Genomic DNA, 18,291 nt, shown 5'->3' with positions numbered 1-18,291 from the left:
AGGTACATTCAAAAGTCCCTGATTTTTCTTCTTATTGTATGATTGGTATCAGCTGCTTTCCTGTAGATAGATATGCTATATCCACATCTAGAAGACGTCAAGCGTTGTTTTCTGGCATATTAAACGTAAAATGAATGAAGTACGTGGTAGTGCCAAAGCACATCCTGCAGTATGTTATTAGACAACTTGCTCTAGTGATTAAAGCCCTTGAAGTCAACAGAGGTTTTACAGTTGTTGAGGTTTTTTTTTTCCCCCACCCCGCTGGGCTAGGATTTCATCCTGGATCTCCAGCCTTGTCTTTCACCGCGCATCACTGATGTGCTTAACGCTCAATTAAAGCATACCCTGGATTTATTTTATACAATCCGCTAGCTGTGAAAGGGTGATCGCAGGTACTCATCAGAAGGAGCTGACTGCAGTGCAAGTCCAGCCAGAAGGATGACTTTGCCCAGGCCTCCTGTCTCTCCCCTTTTTTAGTCAATTAATTATCCACATTTTGTTGAACATCCATTTCTTTCAGTTTTATTCTTGAGGACTTCTGATAACGTATCAAACTTCCCTGAGCCGGTTGTAATCTTCACCGCCTCCGATGCGCACCACGACAACATTAACTGTGAATGGCTGCAGTAGATTAAGCAGCATATTTCCACAAAACATTTCCAATAGGAGACCAAGTTTTATGAGCTGTGTGAGCATCCTGTGTAACATTTCTAGCAGGTACATAAAACACTTTGGGGTATATACAGAAAGAGACATTTGACTGGGTAGATCAGTGCATTAGAAATAGCTCTCAATCTTTCACGGTGCTAGATGTGTGACATAACATGAGACCAAAAGACACACACACACACAAAAAAAGAGGGACAGAAAAAAACTCAAAGCACATGGTGGAAGAATGAACTGAGAATTATTTCCTCAGCAGAGCCAATATTTCCTACAACACGGCTTTCTGTGAGTCAGCCTTTTTGTGCCACAGAACTTAAAATAGCAAAAGTGAGATAACAGTAGGCTTGTTGGAAATAGAAATTTTCAAGGGATACAAAAAAAAAAAAAAAAGAACAACTTTTGGACTGAGAGAGTAGTGATGAGCATGGCGGTGATCTGCTGGTAATAGATTACTGTAAGAATATGTCAAATAATCCTAAAAAGGTGACATTTATCTGAGATTGTAAGACATGGTAAATCCCAGGTATGTGGGAAGCCCACAGCCGGGGATTTCAGCAGCTCCCCGTCCCTCCTGCAGCGCTGAGGGTAGAGCGCGCAGCACCCCGACTCCTCTCTTTCTCCCTCTCCGATAAGCAAGAGTGATTTCATCCCAACCCCAGCACCTCCTTTAATTTTGCTTACACTGCTGAGAAGCCCTGGGCCAGCAGAGAGGAACCTCAGGCAAATTCCACACTGATTTCACATAGTTCAGGACAGGGTTTAATACATATACATAGAGGAGGAGAGAGAATATTTCTAGAGGCAGAGTGAAGGAGGGGCTGGGCTAGCAATTGTGCAGCCTTGTTGGCCACATCCCAGCCTTCGGTGGTTCTTCGAGGGCTGTGCCTGCCAGAAATGAGTTTAAAGTCTGGATGAAATGCATCTCCCACCAAACCCATCAGCTTCCCTATTTGCTTACATGATGTGCAGCGCACCCAGGTAGGAGAGTTCCCACTGAGAGCAAAGATCATGCGCCCACTGGTAGTTCTGCACCGTCAACTAGAAGCAATTAGCATGCAGAAGGAGTGGAGCCCCACCGTGGCCTGTATAAAAATTAAGGTCATTATTAAAATGGACCCAAAAATGAAAAAGGCACCCCATGCACCCCAGCTTTCGGCAGGGCGGGAGTTGTCTCTTCCATTACTGGCTTAATGAAGTCTCCTCTGCAAGCACCCCACCCGCCTCAGATTTCATCCGCTTGCTCACAGTCCATATGGATAACTCCCTCCGTTCCCCTATATTTAGGTTCAAAATCTAACATTTGCTAACTTAATTGGACACAAGACATTTTGCAAAGAAGAAGTGGCCCCACACAGATACATGGCATTTGTCTTTTATTTTTCATTTCTTCCTATCAAACGCAGGTCCTGTTCTGCAAGGCGCTGGGCAGAGACAGCTGCACCAGATGTGTAACGTAAGCAAACAAAGCCGAGGCGCAGATACTGCCCGGCTTTACACAGCAGGTTATTTTTAAAGCTAAGAGCAAAACCTCCGTCTCCTGAGCCTCGTTGAGGGGAGGCTCGCTCCGGCCAGGCTGCCTCTCGGCATTCAAACCCAGGCATTTCTGTGCAAATGCCTTCTCTCCCTCCGCTGCTCAGGAATTTTTATTTTGAAAAGTCTACAAGGACATAAAAAACTTTTCATTTCCCACATCCTGTCATTAAGCAGCTGTACTCCGAACAATGAATGATGACAAACCAAAGCAACAGTTTTAACTGAAGCAGGATTACACTTGGCATCGCTATTTGTTATGTGGCTTTCTGGACAGCAAGACAAATGTGTACTTCTGCTACCCTTTCCTGCTGCCAGCTCTGTCCCCTGTTAATACATAACGGCATGATTGGAGGGAGCACTGTAGCCAAAGCAGCTGCAGGATGAGACCCCAAAAATCAAATGACGTCTGGGCCAGCAAGGGCTGGGGGTCTGCAGTCTTGGACAGGACCCTTGGTTCCTCTGGCCTGGGTTCTCACCTCTGGCACCGACCCGGCACTATCTGATGCTTCAGCAGGAAGAAAAAGACTCGCACAAGGCTTCTGGCCCGTGGTGCTCTTGTATACATATGGGGAGACAGCTGTCCTGACCTGGTGGGGATTAGCTCACCAGAGAATTTTAACCAAAATCCTGCTCCATTGCATTGCATTACTCTCTACCAAGTAAGGTGAAAACATAACCAACCCGTGCCTGATTAATTATCACACAGTACTTGCAGAGGTTTAAGTAATATCACACTTTGCTCATGCATCCTCTAAAGCCTTGCTGGTAATGATGATACATTGCTGTTAACAGTAATGCCATTTAGAAACTGGAGGTACAAAAATATTCACCGAGGATGCTGCCAGCTTTACACAAATTGATGTGAATGTATAATCGCATTACTCTGCAGCAACGTGGTACTTGTAAACCAAGAGGCTCAAATTGCTGCGCCCATGGGGGCAGACAGCTCCCATCTAGGTAGGGGGCTGCCGAGGGACGGCAGTACCTGTGCAGCGACTGTGATCCCCGTCGAGAGGCTGAGCCCAGTCTACAGAGCGGGTCAGGACACAGGCAGGATCCTGCTCACACCACCTCCTCCCTGAGCACGGCCCCAGGCTTGCACAACAGCACCCAGGACCCCAGGGCCCTCGTGTCCCCAGGGTCCACAGCCCTCACCAGTAACGCGGCTCATGGCTGGCAGGATGTACTCCGCACCTACAAAGCGACATTTAGCGATGTCTGCTTGGAAACTCCCTCGGTTCGTTCTGGACCGTCTTTCCGTGCAAACACAAGACCCATTCAGCCCGGGTCGCGTCCGCAGGCAATCGGGAGTCAATGGGATCATTCATGTTCCAAAAACCGCGCGCACACTTGAGTTGTTCCTTTGGCAGCGGCCCAGGCTGACACTACTGTGCACTTCCAGCCCCCATCATTTCAGTATTTGCACGTATTCCACCTCCCGTGAGGTCCACAGGACTTCTGTAAACATAAATAATGGCAACATTATGGCCCCGTTTCAAGTCCAAGATTGCAAATGGTATTTCTATTTACTATTGAGCATCTATTTATTCATCAAATGCATTAGAAAATCCATTAAAGAGGAAATTAGGGACCTAATGACCTGCACCATCATTCGAACCCAGTGTTTCAGATACAGGCATTGAATATAGTTCAGCGCTTGCATCTCATCTCGTCCGATGACTCACTCAAGGTGGGAAGCTGCATGATGAGACAGCCTTATTCACCCTCCACGCCAGCAACCGGCTGGCAGAAAACACGGCCGTGGGGCTGAGCACAGCTGCCTTGCAGGCAGGAGAGGCAGCGGGGGCTGCGGCGCAGGCAGAGCGAGAGCACCTGCAGGCAGGCGGTGGCGGGCAGGGTGAGGGCAGCGAGGGCAGCCGGCTGCCTGCTCACAGCCGCTCTGCTGGGAACCGGGGGCGGCTGCGAAGGAAGGGACGGCACGGTCTGCCGTGGCACGTGTATATGCGTGTGTATGTATATAATATGTATACTTAGAAAGCAGGAGCAAACTGCAGCAGGTCTGCCTCGTAGCTCTGTCTGTCCTGCAGGTGCAGCAGGGACAGAGACTTGCCTCCGGCTCTACAGGGAGTTACGACTCAAGGGCAAGACGATGACAGCAAGTGGCACTTCGCTGTAGCCAGACCCGAGGTTTAAGCAGCAACTTACCCTCGATCTTCAACAGTAGCTATGAGTTGGTACGTCCCCAGCTCCTTCATGTTCTGCCATCACAGCACTTGGCAAGGGCAGTTTTTCTGATAGGTCTTTCCATCCCAAATCTCTTTCAAACAGCCGACAGCAGCCAGGCTTCCCAATCTTACAATTTGCAGTGAGCTCCGTAAATTGTTTGAGTGCCAGTGTTGTTGTATATCTAAATCTATACGCGAACTGTGTCTTTGTGCTGCTCCATTTCATTAAACAAGCTGAACAGTTCAGTAGCTGGTTTTATGCCTCCAGGCACTTGGGTCATCTTTGATTTTTACTTGTCTCAGAGTTCATGTTTGCAATGAATGGCTTTTCTCCCTGGCAGGACAACGAGATAAAGTAAACCATAAAATCTTCCCCAGTGAAATGGCTCCCACCAGCAAGGAGCAGGGAAGGGGCAGGGCTGGGGCTCCCCTTGCATCGCACCCCTCCCTTTGCCAGCATCCGCATCCAGGGAGTGCTCCACCATCCCCAAATCTCCACCTTTAGTTCGGTGTGACGGCAGAAGCCAGGCCAGAATTTAGCCCCCCAGCACTGCTACATCCTTCATTCTCCTTCCAGAAATATAACACAGCAAAGTCCTTTTCTTCCTTGGCTACACAGCAGTAGTGTTTGCTTCCTCCACACCCCAGCAAGGAAGATTTTGCAGCCTTTAAATGAACTGAAAAGATCTCGACCAGGAGCTCAGTTCAGCAGCTAAGAGCTTGTCACACATCAAATCCCCATCGCTTTCAACAGGGTCTCTGATAGTTTTGCAAGCGACTAACATATAGCTGCAAAAGATTTAAAGCTTTCTAATAAATGCTGTGTCCCCCCCTTCACTGCACACAGACACACACAAACTGCATTATTCTAATTCCCTGCTAAGCTTTCTAACTCCTTCTTACATCATACATTACAATCAGCCATTTGGCCCTGAGTCAGTATTTCCATGAAGCAGAGTCAGTGTAAAAAGCTTTCAAGGCACTAGGATTGTTTTTGCTTTTGTAATGCTTTAAAAATGCTATATCTTGGGACCGAAGAATATTCAGTGAAAACACAGCATTTCTGGACGCCTTTCAGTTCTTGCATCAGAAATGCTGGCGTTGAGAATGAAATTGTTCCCATATTTGAGCTTGGTACCAAAACATCAAGTTTTTGTTTGTGAAGTTTATAAAAACAAATGACTACAGACTGCAATATATTAATCACGGGGAAATGGAAACAGCTCGATAGGACTGTCTAGCACCCTTTGTACTTTATATAAACACTAGTAGGTCGCTCTTTACCAGTGGCCACATTTTGGGCCATACCAGATGAAAGCAATTACAACAGTTCGCCTGTGTATTCAAAACTCAAAGCAGTATTAGTGCATGCCCATATACCGACCGGCGCTGGCTTTGCGTGCAGACATGGCAGCTGTTGCTGTCTATAGTATGCTTACCCAGAAACATGCCCAGGTACCTATACCTAGACTATATATGGAGTAAGTGTCCATATATACAAGGTATCTGCCCGAGAGCTGCTGGGTTTCACGGCACACCACGAGTCATTGCTGCCCTTCACCTCCTCCCCGAGCCCGCAGCGAGCTGCTGTGGGATGAGCAGAACGACCCCAGGGCCAGGATCCGGCCCCCGCCAGCTCTGGCCGTTCTCGGGGGACAGATGAGCACACTGCATGGCAGGGATGCCGGCAGGCACCCGAGAATCCATCCCGAGCACACCGGGATGCGACCAGCCTAGCATCGAAACGCCTGAGCCTGTGGGTGAAAGAATCCCTTTAGGGGATCTTTGAGGATCCCTTTAGGGATCCCCTTTCAGCTGGCCTACAGGAATGTACTCCACCTTCTCAGCAGACACGTCCCAGCACCCTCTGCTTATCCGTAAGGATACTTATGTGACACCGAACGCAGCATGGGGACAGGGGTGACACATTGTCCATGTTGCTTGACCGCTGATACATGTATTTGTCATCCCTGCTTATTACACGTTATTACTCATCGCTGCCTGGGTTTATTTTGCTTTCCGAGGGGCGGAGCGGTGGAAACGCTGTCAGACCAGCAGCAAGGAAAGCAGCACACAGGCATTTTGGTGTATTTATGTCCATTCTTAGCCATCCTCTTTCTTTTTCTGTTTTTAGAAGCCATCATGAAGCAAGAGTGCAATTTTTGCATTGGTTACAAAGATTACACAACACCAGTTGTAACCACTGACAGGTTTAAATGTCATCTGAGAAAAGGAATAGCGAGAAAGGCTGCGCTGTGAATTTTAATGGAGAGCAGGAGCTGGTCAGATATTGCTGGTTTGGGGCATGCTTAGGGAAGGACCAGAAGTCTCTCTGCTCTGAAGTGATGCACGTAGTCAGCAGGAACAGTGTTCTCTGGAAAAATGGTGGTTTTGTAACAGAAATCTTGAGAGACAGGTCTGCTGTCCTATGGAAAATAGGGTTGTTTTTTTTTCCTAACAAAAAACGCTTCCCTTTTCCCTCATGGGGAGAGCTCCCAAGCCCAACCTCATCCCCAGTGAGGCACTGTGACTGGGAACATCTTCATTCCCATTTGAAAGGGCATCGCGGGGTGGCACTGGACGTACGGCCCAGCCAACAAAACTCCCCAGTGAGAAACTTCCCAATCAGAACTTTAAGCTCTGAATTGAAAGTTTTTGCCCCCAAAATCTTCAAGTTTCAACTTTTCAGTAAAAACCTGTACATTCTTTTGGTAATTTTTTTTTTTTTTCAAGTCCAGTAGAAAGGACTGCTAATCATTTCCCTCTCTTCTTGAGGTAGGGGTGAGCCATGTGTCATCTCTAAAAAACCAAATAATAGCCCCTCAGTTTACATCTAAAAAAAACCTCTAAACTTTTTTGCTGGTTATTAGTAAATTATAAGTTTTATCTGCCTCTTACCATCTTGGTGCTAAGGGGGAAATTGAAGAGTTTTCTAAGAACTTCTTAAACTGCCAGTGAAAACTAGCATTAGAGATAAACTACGGTATCTGAAAATCAGAAAATAGCTTCTCTCCAGCTGTCTTATCAAGTAGCACCACAGAGCTGTGAAGTGCACTTATTGTGCAGCAACTGAAGAAAAAATTTGCCGAAAACACTGGGAAGCAAGAGGCGTGTTTTAGGCACCCATCAATGTGCACGGTCTCCATCTGAGAAAGGAAAAATAACAAAAAGAAAATCCCTCAGATATATCAGAATTTCTCCAGATTACCAGAATCTAAAATTGGAAGAGATTGAAGTTATACTTTTTCCTTATTTTAAAGAAATGCCTACCAGAGTCCGCAGGAGAGCGCTTGGCTGCTTCCAGGGGAAGAGCAGGGACTGACCATGGTCCCTCTACCCAAGGCGGGTCAGCACCGTGGCCATTGAGTGCAGCCCAGCAACCTGTGTTTTCCCTCATAATTTCCACACATATATCCACGTAAGAGCAAATCTGAGTAGAGGCCAAGTCCTCCATCCAACACCATTGACTTTGCACATGCGAGTAAGCCACGATGCGCGTCCGCCCCCCGGCTCCCCGTGCCCACGGCACTTGCCTGCGGGGCTGTAATGGTTTCCAGCTGCCGTGGCCCCTGTCCAGCAGGCAGAGGTTTTCTCAACCTCAGCTTGGCTGCTGGCCCGCCGCCTCCCTGGCCCTCAGCATCGTCTTCAATATTCACAGTCCTCTCACTCTCCTCTTGCAGCTTTCCCAGAGTTACTAGGACTTTTCCCAAGCTTAGCTGTGCAGGCAGGCCCTGTACCCCCAAATTTAGCATCCAGTTCACCAGATGACAACTGAGACCACAGAGCACATTGCTTAGATATGAAAGTTATATGCAACCACCCCAGTTTTGGCATTGGCTTCACAACATGTGTGGCTGGAGATCAATCCTATCCCATGTGTTTTGTTACTTTTCACGGCTGCACCTCATCATTGTGGCCATCTCCAACCAAAAACTGCTAAAAAAAAAGCTACGCCCATGGGGAACCTGTCCCTTCCAGGGGACACCCGGGTGACTGTGGTCACAGCGCGTGCTGCAGCATCCCTCCCAAGCCAGGACCCCATGCACCCACCGGGTCCAGGGGTGCTTGTGCAGTCACCCCCTGGGGCTGGCGGCACCCCCCAGCAAACTGAGAGGCAGCTCATGCCAGCGGACAAGGACCGGCTGTCGATCCCTTGGATGCTCCTTCCCGAGCAGGAGAGGGAACCTGCTGCCGATGCGGGGCAGCCAGGCAGCACAGCACAGACCGCTCGGGCAGGGGACACACTCATCATTTAAGAGCTGCCGTCCACAGCAGACGTACGCACTGACTCTATAATGTTTCTGTAACGAAAAAGTAGAGTCCTCTGAATGTAAACCTCAACTTTTTTTGGCAACGAATTTTGGGGGGAAATTTCCAGGGCTGCGATGACCCCGTCTAGTTATGGGTGCAGCCCAGCAGAGCTGGTTTAGCCATACGCGCAGTCCGGGAGGGCTAGCGAGGGTCAGCTCTGCTGCACGGCTTCAGTTCACCTCTGAGGATGAAAGCAGCCCCTGGCAGGCACAAGCCAGCTCACCGGGAGGGGAGAGAGTCAGCACTGAGCCCAACAGTGAAAGGAAGTGACCCTTGTGCTCCCCCCATGTTTAATCCCAAAACACAATGATTTAGAATTGAAATTTCCGAGTCAACAGCTTTGACTAGCAGATGTCAACCCTACTAACAGTAAAAACACTGATTTTTTTTGTTTGTTTATTTGTTTTTAAACCAGGCCTGCTTTTTTGCCTTTCAGTATTTTTCTGTTCATTTTCCCCCTGAGCTACTGAAAACAAGCTTGGGAAGGATAAATATTGGACACTAAAGATAAACCCCAATTCAGCACTAACCGGGCACACGTTATGTGGGGAGACAAAGAAACCAAGGGATCTCACGGACCTGTAAAAGCCGTTTCCAGACCTGGCAGTCCAGATAAAGACAAAAGGTTCAAGCACCAGATTTAAGAGCAGCCTGAGCCGAGGTCTACCCAGAGTTTAGGAGGGAGGCTGAACTAAAGCGACGAAGGAATGCCAACCTGCATCGCCAGTGGCGCAGAGGGAGGCGATGGCTCCAACCCAGCCATCCTTTCTTCTCTAGCTAGGTCAAAGCAGACAGCTTTCAGCAAGGGTTTAAAGCAAGGCTCAGTCTGAAGGCATAACAAGATGCCACAAGAGTTATCTTGCAGCAGCGTGCCATTTAGCACAAGGGCGGAAGGTGTAGCCAAGGACCGTGGCAAGGACTTTTCGGAAAACACTAGTGAGAGAGAAACTGTATTTACTTTGGTGGAGTTAGTTTGGAGCTACAGTAGGATAAATGAGACTAAGACCTAGTTTAGTTGTTAAAGCAAATGTGTCTGACATTGACTTCAATAGACTAATTCCAGATTTATATTACATTGAACCTAGAGCCAGTGAATACGCAGTGCGATGATAATTATAGAGAGCAATATAGAAAAACAAATCACTGTATTAAGAGAAACAAACAGGTCCTGTAAAAGTGCCATGTTTTTAAACTGGGCTACAGTGACTTGGGCTGGTCGGTGCCTATTAGATCACCCTCATGTCCAGGCACTTATTTTCTGTATCTTAATTGTGTTGAGAAGCTGAGGCAGAAGAAAGGAAAAGCAATTACCTTTCTCTTAATAGAACGGTGCATTTAAATAATAATAAAAAAAATGCCAGGCCAAATAAAAGCCACAGCAAAATCAAGGGAAAGGCAGATTCAATCTGACACAACTTTCTCAGGCTTTCAGAGAGCATTTTCTTCTGCGCTGCAGACCTCTCTCCCTTAACACCTCCCTCCTCCAGTTTCCCTAGTCCACACAAAGCGAGAAGTTAAAGGTAAACATCTGTTTCTGCTTGCTAACCTTTCTTTTTTTCCTTAGGAGGCTCTTACTGCTGACAAGGGCGCCGCACATATTTCACTCCGAAAGATCAAGCGAGGATAAAGGGAGCGGTTTCCTGCTCCTAAAAGCAGCCCGTGCCAGCACGGTAATGCTGTTTAAGCACAGCTCTTCGTCATCTCCAGCATGAATGAAAAGCCAAGGCAGCCCTGGGACACAGAGAGCAAGATCTCTTATAAATCAGGACAGCGAGCTGACCTCCAGCCCTGACATCGCCTAGCCACCATTTTTGGCCGGTTCGTCATCGCTCGGTCCCCCAGGCATCATCTCTGAGAACATGGGGAGGCAGAAGGAAGGGCCACGAGGAAATTCCCCCAAGGAAGCGTCCTTGCCGTGCACGCATTGACACAGCATCTCCCCAGCCCGGCTGCATCCCTCCTGCCCGCTGCGGCCCCTCGCCCCGGGGGCTCCGGTGCTGCCCCCTCTGAGCTGCTCCCCAGGCCCCGCACTTGCCTGGTTACGCAATGCCAAGTGACACTGTATTTAGGCTGTTTCAGAGGAGCAGAAAGAAAAGACTCAATGTTATGCTTTCCAAACGCCCTCAAGTCATACTTTTTCCACCCGTATTTTTCATCTCCAGCAGCAGAGCACAGCAACAAGTACCCCGGGTCCCTACGGCCTCTCTCTGCCCATCAGCTTGCGCAGATCCCGCGCCTCCACCCCATCGCCCTCCTTCCACGGCCGGGGCGTCTGCCTGCCGCCTCCAGCTGACCCGGCACACCCCTCACCCTCCGAAATGTTGGGAGAGATGAGATCACCCAGAGCAGCTTGTAAGACAAACATCCTGACAGCTCTCTCTAACATTTTCCACAGGTTTCTCGTGCTCCATTAGCTCTTGCTAGACCATATCGCAAAGCGGTCGCCATAATTAATGGCTTGTGTACTTTTGCACACCCGAGTTCTTGTAATCCCTCTCCTCCTTTCTAAACAGAGTCAAAATCACCGGCCCAAAGCAGCGAATGCGCTCAGTAAATCTATACTCTTAGCAATCACTTATAACCTGTTCTTTTGACAAACTTTCCTCTGTTTCTCCCACCTATATGTATTTCTTAAAAAAAAAAAAAAGCGGCCATCTCCCTTGTAAGGGGTGAGGAATAAACAGAAGGGCATAAAACGAAGTCGTAACTCAACTAAAATCCTTCATCTCAATAATTTGCCCACAAGGCTTGGGGACCAAGGAAAGCAGACCCAAATTTTCTTGCCTGGATCTAACTTTTATCTAGAGCCATGACGAGAGAGAAGTGATGGAAGCATGAGGAGAGGGGCTTCCCTACGCAGACGGAGCTGAAAAGGGAAGGGGAAAAATGCAAGCTGTGAGTGAGTCTTTCCTAGCAGGAGAAGCTCCTTGCTGCGAGGTCTGATGGAGAGGAAAGTCGCCTGAGAGGAGCGGTGGAAACCCTTTCACACCAGTGACTCCGGCAGGGAGGAGAGAGGGCCCTCACCGCAGCTTGGGCAGGGCAGCTTCTCCTCCAGCTTTGACCTCTGGAGAGCTCAAGCGAAAGCCTCGCTTCATTTGGAGTTACGGGGAGTTTCCCTGCCAAACCCAACAGATCCACGGTTTCATGTGCAATCACAGAAGGGTTCAGGCTGGGAAGAGACACCCGAGCACCCTCCGGTCCAGCCCCATCAGAGCCGGGCCGTTCACATCACTGCTTCTGCCAAAGGACGCACAGGCGCCGCGCTGCAAACAAAACTTCCCAAAACATCCCTCTGGAGTGCTGCGCCCAGGCAAGGCAATCCGAGGGGCTGAGCCTGTCCTTCACCGGCAAGGTCTGGCCAGCTTCCACAGGGACCAGGAGGGAGGGTTGTTCTGGTCAGACCTGGTACGCAAACTATTAAAGTCAGCTTAAAAGCATGCCCATCATCTCAGCCAGTGCTATCGAGAGATCTCCAGCTCCATCCTGGCCTCTAGCCATGCCATGCTCAAAGGCAGACACAGAGCCACGCGTTTGCTCCATCTGCGTCCAAAACAAGCAGTGCCACGTCCCCAGGGAGACAACCTCTGTTCTGCAACAAGGCACGCTGCGGCCACATCCTTTTCATAAACAGGACTTTAATTTCGACACTTTCAGAGATCCCCTAGACACCTTCTTCCAGAGGAGATGACCACTGGCAGTGCCACCAGACCCTTCCCCTCCCACAGGTGAGGACCAGCACCTCTCCCTGCCCAGCAGCAGCACCCGACCACAGCCCCAGCACCTGCACGTGCTTACACTCCTGGTGGTAATAAAATGGTCATCGCAGTGGGATGTTAATGGGCACATAAATAGTACCAACGGAGTCGTTATTACTGGCACTGCAGTTCAGGCAGGCATCACCGATATTTACGGTGGAGTACGGTGGTGGTTTTAAGCAGTATTTGGGTTTAGGAGCCATTACATTATTTTGAAATATGCACACTGTTGGTGGATGCTTAAAGCTCTGCTACACTGTGGCATAAACCTAGTATTAATTTTGGCTCTGTAGAGGAAATTGAAAATGGTGCCCTCAAAATCATTATGCTGAGCAAAATTCAGCAATAGAGGAAAAGACAGCCTGGAGGGAAATAAGAGAAAATTTACTTCAGGCAGCCAAAAGACCCTGTGGGACTTGCTCAGCCCAGGCCCAGGGATGTGGAGGATGTCAGGGGCAGCATGGTGGGATGTGGGGGGCTCTGGCATCAGAGCCCCACACCACAGCTGCGCCTTCCTTAGTCCCAGCTGGTAGAAACCCCATGAGCTCCTGGGGACAACTTTCCACCTGTGAAGTATCATTTGCTCTAATTTTAGCCCTATTTATGTAACCTCTGTGATGGGTGTAAGGTGCAACGTTCCTGGAGGGACTGTGCTGAAGACAAAGCCTGTACCCGCCCCCCTAGAGCGGTACTCATGTCTGCCAGGGTTCTTCTGCCCCTAAGTACTGGATGCAGGCAGTACTTGATGCTACCCGAGCCTTACAGGCTGTATCCTGACAAGCAGTAGATATGATGAATGCAACCATTTTGTCCAGTCAGCCAATCCCCCCATCTGCCAAACCACCACCACTTACGGTGCCTGACACGGGCAGATCCGTGCATCGCTCTCTGCAAATCCAAAGGGAAACATCGCAAATCCCAACGTCCCATCGCAAGCTGCTTCTGCCAGTAAGAGACGTACAGATGGCAAAAGTGAGTGGGCCTGCTTATATATATATATAAAAAAAAATAAATAAAAAAAAAAAAAGCCCACTTCAGCTGCCACCCCAAAATATTCCCCCTGCTGACTCTGCATGTCCTGACCTCTCTAGAGAGAGCTGCGCAGAACGTGAATGACCAGCCCCAGTCTGTAGGCGAAAGGAATTCAAAGTCCATTTGAATGAGCATCAGAAATAAGTGGGGTTTATTGAACTGAGATAAATTCTTGGATCTCATCCATGTAGAAAGGAAATACTCAGAATTCATCCGAGAGTTGACTCAGACCTGCCCTTTCAACCTCATATCCTGACATTACAACCTACCTATATAAAAAAATAATAATAAGAAAAAAAAATCTCAAATCTCTACTGGGGCTTCAGCAAGTAGCAGAACTGAGCCCAGAGAAAGAGGAAAAAAAAAAAACCAACCCAAACCCCTTGAATAGCTCCATGGGAACAACTGCTGGTGTGTGCTCTCCTCCTTTTTCTCTGGCTTAGGAGAGCAAAACCGTGCAGCTGGAGCAGAAGCGAGGACCCGTCTCTACCTGGGCCCCACCGGGACCGCGCGTCACAGGCATTACCCAGGCGATGACAGTGGAAGCAGCTGTTCCCGCTCCCCCGAAGCCCGTGAGGAGCTGCAGGGATGGCTCCACCGCAGCAGCATCCCCGATCCCCCCAGCTCATCCCCACAGCTGTTGGGGTGCAGCCCATGGAGTGATGCCAGCCAGGACAGGGGCTCCCACCCCCGCGGGGAGGGTCTGCCTTGCAAGTCCCCACCAGCTTTTGGAGGAAAGCAGCAAGCAATCAGTGGATTGTCTTGTTCTCGACAAGGATTTGCAGGAACGGAGGTCTGGCTTGGTATGGCTCAGATTAGTTTTCATATGTATAAAATTGTGCTGGCAACACAGCTGCCCTTTATTTAATGCAGATTGCGTGTGCTCCCCACTCCCAGTCTGAGCAAAGCAAGCATTACCTCACTGACTGGATATAATTTCTCAGCTCCCTGACTTCAATAAAAATTCTAACACCTGCAAACTTTTTAAACAAATCATGCATATTAGAGCAGAACCACCCCCCACCACCATGTTCTCCTGAACTAGGAGCCATGCGTCTTGAAAACAAATCCTCTAGAAGACATCTGGTCGATGCTGGTGTCGTTATTACAAGGCTCCCCCGCGGCGCCGGTGGCAGAGAGCCCACGGACCTGCTCCACAAAGGCCACTCTGTAGCCAGGGCTCCCTCTGCCATACTGAGCTCCCTGGGAATCTGATGGATTGCTTTCAAGAGTGCCTTAAAAAAAAAAACCAAAACCAAAACATAAAAAAAGAAATCTCTCTTTGTAAACGTAAAATGAAACAATGGCAAGCAAAGGGTGAATCCTCAGTTTGCTTCAGCGGGTGCTGATACTGAAGCCGTGTTAGAGGCTGAAGCACACCATGGAGGCTTTTGTCATAGATCTGTCCACAGGGATACCAGGAAAAGCGTCCGGGCTGCAGAGACCGTAGGGCAGGGGAGAAGGAGAAGCCTCCAGCTTACATTCCTGGGTACAATCCTCTGAAAAGCTGCTTTCCCTCCCCACCCCAGCAATAAGAAAAAGCGTATACTTGAGCTCTTGAGCAGCTGCTAACTAGGAGCCGAGCACTGACTGGGTTGAGCGCAGCATGTTTTCACCAGACCCGAGGCCCAGAATTGCTTAATTCAGGTGTGTGCAAACAGATTTGCTAGAGCAGGTTCCAAGAAAAGGCTCATTCATCTAAACCCCCCCCTTGTTTTCTTTTCCCCCAGATCTTCAGAGCACAATTCCCTTCCCAACGATAACGTGAAAGAATGAGAAAAGACGCTGCAAACCCCCACCTCTCTCTAAAGCCCTGCGCAGCAGAAAGGCCCACGTGCAAACCTCATGAGCAACCTTTGTTCTGGTGACATTTCCAGCCCAGTCACTAGGTCAGAGAGAGCACGGACAAGTTTAATTAAACATCCAGACTGTCTGGTGTTGCTTTATTATCACCTGAACCTTCCCACTGCTTCTCAAGTGGGACCTGAGGCACATTATCCTGACAGCAAATTAACAAGTTTATCTTGGTTGATTGACCCAGACTTTGGAGCCATAGGAAAAAGAACAAGGGCTTGAAGTTCAGCAGAGCTCTGTGCCAAGTGTCACTCCTAAATGACACCCCAGAGCTCCGCACGAGCAGTTTGACTTTTCTTACCCAACGTCCTGTCACCAGCAGCCTGTGCAAACCATGCAAATGCTGCAATTAGTATCAGAGATAAACCAGATCCATTAGTAGATGGAAGGGGAACTCAATCTGTTTTACAAATGGAAATGAAGTAGCAGCCTCAATTATAGGATTTTTAAAAACATGCAATTTAGCAAAATGTTGATTTCCTTTTCGTTTACTTCGTTCTTTGTCTTTTAGATACTTCAGCTCAAGTAGCAGGCAGTATATTACCCGACCAGATTTTGGCAATGTATTTAATAATCAAGCTCAAATAAGTGCTCTTCGGAAATAATTTTATTTACAGTTCAGCTGGGGAAGAATATTAAAGCTTGAGTATTTGGGTAAAATTATTATCCTACAGTAATATATTTTGAAGGCATTTGGGCTGTAGATGACTAGCACTAGTGAGTCAGAGCACAGCATTTGACCTTTCAGAAAATTCATCGTTTATTTGGGACGTAGAGCAGGATTTGCCCTCCAGCTTCACCCAGCCAGGGTGGGCAGTCACCACCAGCAACAGTTCTAGTCCCTCCCTCACCCCTCCTGTCCCCTGAGCCCCAGCAGGAAGATTTTGGGGTTCCTGGCAAGCAGCAGAATCGCCCCTAAGCCACCAGACTCCCTCCTCCCTACAGTTGCTTTATGTGTGGCTATATTTTACCATTCTGCAGCAAGACTGGAGTTTGGGAACACTGCATGAAGATATTTTAGCATGTACATGCCTGCATAATATTTTTTTTTTTTAATTGGTCCAGCCCACGTTACTGTTTAAATAATTGAAGGTGCTCAGCATTAAACATATTTTGCTATGCTTTCCCCATGGCACCTTTCCCACTCCAAACTGTTTGGAATCTGAACAGAGACTAAGCATTAACTAACTAAATTTCTCAAAACAAAGGTTAATTAGTGTGTTTATTTTGGATTATGTATATGTTGAATTATTAAACACTATATGGTACCATAAAAAAAAAAAAGAAAGAAAAAAAGAAGGCAGGACGAAAGGAGGAAACATTCCTAAGCCCAAGGAACAGCTTCTCTGGCTGCCATGCAGCTACATTAACCATTTGTTCACAACTTCAGCACGGCGCTTCTCCAGCGACCACCATCTGGGGGGTCTGAAGGCTAAAAGCATAAGCCCTTCCAATCCAAAAGGAAGGTCCAACAGCCCTGGACTGTGCCTATAGCAGATTCACGTCATTTTAGGACGATGGATAGCGGCGCTGCAGAGAACACGTATTTGGCTCAGGATATCATTATACTGAATGCCTCATCCAACACACACGCACACTCCTCTTGCGGTCCCGTTTGCTGTGCCAGACACAGCAGTCACCGAGGACAGGAGGTCCCTCACAGGGCCCCTTGGACAGAACTGTTCCTCATCTCCCTCCAACCCCTCCTCTCTCCTTTTTGATCCCAAGGTGGAAAGTTTGCAACGTGCAGCCTATGTTCCAAACATTTAAATTATACAATTATCCGTAGACCAAGATAATGACTGGAGTCCAAGAGCCAGACCACACTAAAAGAAACAAGCTGGTGAAGATTCACCAGATTCTAGTTTTCACCCATACATTGACCCTATAACGGTAGCATCAAGCCACACAGGATACATGGATAAACCGCTTGCAACACATAAGAGGTAGGAAGATACAAGCTAATACCAGTCACGTTGTAATTATCTGACAGCATTAAAATACACATACCTGCCCTGAAAGGAGGGCACACAGGGCACTATTTTAAAAGAACAAAGGAATCTAAAAAGCTTGCTTGCTTTCTGAAGCTTATTGTGTAGAGCAATACTTCATATATGCTTGGCCTACAGCAATAGGAACGGCATCAGGTTTATCTACTTTAGGAATTTCCAGCATGCCTATCATGGTGGGTTTAAGATCCATTTTATCTGAAGAGTCTTATGACAGCTGACATGAGATCCTTTCTTCATCACCAGAATAAGTCTCTGTATGTCAGCTTTCAATTCATTTTCTATACAAACAGAAGTCCTGAGTCAGTTACAAAACGCATCTTTTCTTTCAAAGCATCCTCCATTGCTTCAGTGAACAATAACCAGCTTGATAGCCCAAACAGAAAAAGAAAAGCAAACTCACAGGCACTCCTCAGATGAGAGATTATCCACGAGTTGTGCTTATCCAGAACCCAGCCAACACCTGCAGAAGCTTCTCTCCTCCTGCCCCATGTCAGTATAATATAAACTTCAATATAATATTAGAGATACCGTTTCCGAAGACGCTGTCAGACGAGCTCTGCTGCCACTTGCAAGGGGGCTGAAAAGGACCGTTCGGGTGTCAGAAGCAAGAATGGGCCAGTTCCTGGTTTATCACCTTGTAATTGTTGCAGCACTATCAGGAGGAGCAATCAGAGCTGCACCTGACCCCTTCAGAGGAGGCAGAAGTAGCTTCAGCTGCTTGTTCTCACCCTGATGTCCTGTTCTTGTCCCTCGAGGTCAGGATTCCTCCTTAGTCATGAGTCTCTGCCTAGATTGCCAATTATTTGCCATCAGACTTTTTTTGGATTCATAACCTGATCAGGGGACCAAAATGGATAAACTCATTTTACAGCCATTGCTTATGAAGGAATGCAAATAAAACTGGCTCTCTGATTTTTTTTTCCTCCACTTCACATTTCTTCA

At 48.0% G+C, this 18,291-nt stretch overlaps 1 long non-coding RNA gene across 2 annotated transcripts; it reads right to left on the bottom strand.

Annotated features, from left to right (window-relative positions):
- Nucleotides 1-2,032: 2,032 nt before the first annotated feature.
- LOC127020251 (uncharacterized) lies at nucleotides 2,033-17,935 on the bottom strand. Of its 2 annotated transcripts, none has more exons than XR_007767040.1 (3): nucleotides 17,878-17,935; nucleotides 4,366-4,719; nucleotides 2,033-3,657 (listed from the first exon to the last, which is right to left on the bottom strand). It is a non-coding gene; the product is annotated as an uncharacterized LOC127020251 (long non-coding RNA). The 2 variants fall into 2 exon arrangements; XR_007767041.1 differs by lacking the exon at nucleotides 17,878-17,935 and adding an exon at nucleotides 17,750-17,790.
- Between the last annotated feature and the right edge of the window lie 356 nt (nucleotides 17,936-18,291).

This window comes from Gymnogyps californianus, chromosome 10 (assembly GCF_018139145.2).
Source record: "Gymnogyps californianus isolate 813 chromosome 10, ASM1813914v2, whole genome shotgun sequence".
In the NCBI taxonomy this organism is placed as follows: Eukaryota; Metazoa; Chordata; class Aves; order Accipitriformes; family Cathartidae; genus Gymnogyps; species Gymnogyps californianus.
Note: the sequence above shows the minus strand (reverse complement) of the source record. Positions and strands in the feature narration are given on the sequence as shown.